The sequence below is a fragment of the Urocitellus parryii genome (assembly GCF_045843805.1).
Source record: "Urocitellus parryii isolate mUroPar1 chromosome 16 unlocalized genomic scaffold, mUroPar1.hap1 SUPER_16_unloc_2, whole genome shotgun sequence".
Lineage (NCBI taxonomy): Eukaryota > Metazoa > Chordata > Mammalia > Rodentia > Sciuridae > Urocitellus > Urocitellus parryii.
The window spans coordinates 80,580-83,915 of NW_027551780.1; positions in this window are offsets into that span (position 1 = coordinate 80,580).

Below are 3,336 nucleotides of genomic sequence, written 5' to 3' on the forward strand. Positions count from 1 at the left end.
AAAAAAAAAAAAAAACACCAAACAGAAGCTTCTCAAAGAAGTTAAAATGGCCAACAATTTTGTGAAAATGTTTCAACATCTTTAGGCATCTCAGAAATGCAAATCAACTCTTTCCTGAGATTTTGCCTCACTGTAGTCAGAACAGCCATCATCTAGAGTAAAAACCATCGCCAGTGCTGGCAAGCATGTAGCGAAAATAAAACTCTTATATAATGTGGGTAGGAGTGAACTGGTACAGCCAGAACGGAAATCATTATGAGATTTTCTTAGACAACTAGAAACTGGAATTATATGATACAGCTAATCTATGAGATCACTCCTCAGTATATATTTCAAAGAATTAAAGACACCTAACACTAACCATTTTCATGTTTACTACCACATGATTTATAATGGCTAAGTTATGAGATCTAGCCAGATGTGCATTAACTGATGAAGGGATAAAGAAAATGTGGTATCCACACACAATGGGGATTTATTCAACCACAAAGAGCAAAGTCAACTGTTTTCAAGAAAATGGATGCAATTTGGGAGCAGTATGTTAACTCCAATAAGCCAGACTTACAACAATTGGTGTTGTATTTTTAATCTCATAGGTGGAATGAATGGAAAAGAAAAAAGGCATCTTTTGAAAATAGAAGATAAAACATTAAGATAAAGAAAGGGAATCAGTGAGGCCCAAGAGATACTGAGGAGTGAAATTGATCTCAATGTAATGTGCTTCTAAGAATATGCTGCAATGGAAATAACCACATTGCATAATTAACAGGAAATGAAACAATGTTTATGCATTCCACTGACTACTGTCGCTTTTGCCTCCTTTGTGATTTCTATTTCCAGGTGGTAATGCAAAACTGAAAGGCACAAAAACTTGACAGATGGATTGAAGAACCAACGCACTGGACTTTCCTGTGCCAGAAAAAATCAATTTTATTCATTTTTCCTGTCTAGTTCCATAAAATGCAATTAATTGAGATGGTATTATGGGTAATATATGAGGTTTCCCCCAAAGCTTCATGTATGAAATTGTGCAAGACTTCTCAGAGGTGAAATGGTTAGATTATGAGCACAACAAACAAATCCACTGATATGCATCAACTGGGTGATATAATTAGGAAGATGGGTTGTGTCTGGAGGAAGTAGTTTCCTGAGGTCTGCCTTTGGAGTTTATGTAACGTCCCTATTTAATGGCATCCTCTCTTGGCTCTGTGGCAATCATGTTCTGGGCAGATTTCCTTTTTCATGCCCTTCCATCCTGAAACTCTGCCTCAACAGTGACCCAAAGCTATTGTGTTAGTAACCAGAATGAACCTCTAGAACCATGATGAGCCAAAATAAAATTTTCCTCCCCCCAAGTTTTTCTTCTCAGGTTCTTTGGTCAGAGTGATTCAAAGCTACCTCAAAGCAGGGGTTCTGAGTAAGTAACTATTTATTTAATTAGTGAAATAAATTTAAAGGGTGAATCTGGCTTCCTGTGAGAAGTAGTAAATTATATTAACAAAGAAACAAATCATGTTTCAAAATGGAGAAAAAATACGACACAAACTGGAAAATCCTTAGTAGAAACTAGTTTAGGGAGAATGACACTAATTAGGACCTAAAATAACTTCCACAATATAGTGGAGGAAAATGTATACTTAAAAATAGTGGTCAGATTCTGAGTTTTGTAGCAGTAGAGAAATTCCAAAAGAATTCACCTACACATGAAACTTAAAAAATGATTAAAATATGTAAATAAATGAAAAATATTTTTTCTTAGCCCATCAGAGGAATAATATCACAAGACAACCTGGCATTTTGAAGATAAGGGAATTTTGAAAACAGGCTACATATCTTTGATTTCTAACTGAAAACTATATAAACTAGTAAAGTTACATCAACATTTTTGAGCCATTCCAGAAATATATATATATGTCTGGGTGAGTAAAACTGAAGTTCTTGAGCCCAGGGTGTGTATGTTCCCCATGACGATCCATGCTATTCCTCAGGAATCACAGAACATGTGTCAAGAAAAATGGGGTGATACTTTAAGAATGTTTCCAACATGGTGCTGATGTTAACACCACTACTGACTGCTAGATCTATGGAGTAATCTCTCAATATTTCCTATAGCATTTAAAAAATCCTTACCTGCAAAGAAATAGCACCAAACATAGGCCAAATGACACTTGGAGAAAAGTCACTATCGGTGAGGCTGTGAGAATAAGGCCATTGCCTTGATCCCTGAAAACTTCCAATTCCTGCCAAAAAACCTAAAACTTTAATGTACAAAACACTGTTTAAAATACACTTCCACTCGTGGATCTGGGGTGTTGTTACTCTGTAGGTTTGTAGTGCTCTTGTAGGGTTCCAAAATCCCTCCTTGGTGGGGAAGGATAATATTAAGTGATCCCACTATCAACAATATATTGCCTATGAAAAAATTGTTGTTATGAAGACATTTACAGTTTAGTCTCAATGTATAAAAATGTTGGATTAAATTATTATCTAATTATAATAGTAGTTAAAATACAGGACGTTAAATAGTCAAATTTGAGGGGGGAAGAAAAATGAAAGAAGAAAAAACAAAAGGGCTATACAATACCTTTATATTATATTATACAGATGACTCAGGCATCCTATTTCTTGCAAGGTTCCTGGTTTCACATATTTTGGGGATGTGAGGGTGGGAGGATAGTGGGGTAGAACAGAAAACAAAAATACTTGAAAGAAGAAACCAGGGTTGTTGCTAGTTTTAGAGATCCATTTCTTTTGTGTTTGTCTCCTCATCCAATAGATAAGGTTGTCTGTTTTAAGCTCGTGTCTCTGGATGGTGTAGGTAACTAGGGTGGGAAGTCTGCTCTTGGTGTAGGGTGTCTGGAAGCGAGTAGTGCTACCCACCAGTCCCTGTAGAGAGATTGCACCTCACGGGTCTCTTCTTGGGACCACTTGTCTGACCTGAGCATCCAGTATTGTCTCCCTCTTTTGCCTGGATATTTCCCAGCTCCTGATCTTTCTGTAGGGTTCAAAACTTTATTCCCATCCCCTCTCACTTAGCAGTTCCCCACTGTGGGAACTTTCACAACCAGGCTCACACCAGGTGTGCCCTGGTCACACTGAACAGCTTTCCAGCTGGCAGACCCACAGAGCTGGGAAGGAAGACACATGAGCAACATTAAAAGACAAGAAAAGAAAGTACCCTAAACAAATCAAGACAACATATCATTAAAATCATGGCAGCCAGAGCAGAAAAAAATGACAGAAGAAAGACTTCAGGATATACATGATTAAAATGTTCTGTGACCTCAGGGAAGATGTAAGAGAGCAGATACAAGCAGTGAAAGGTCACTTTGACAA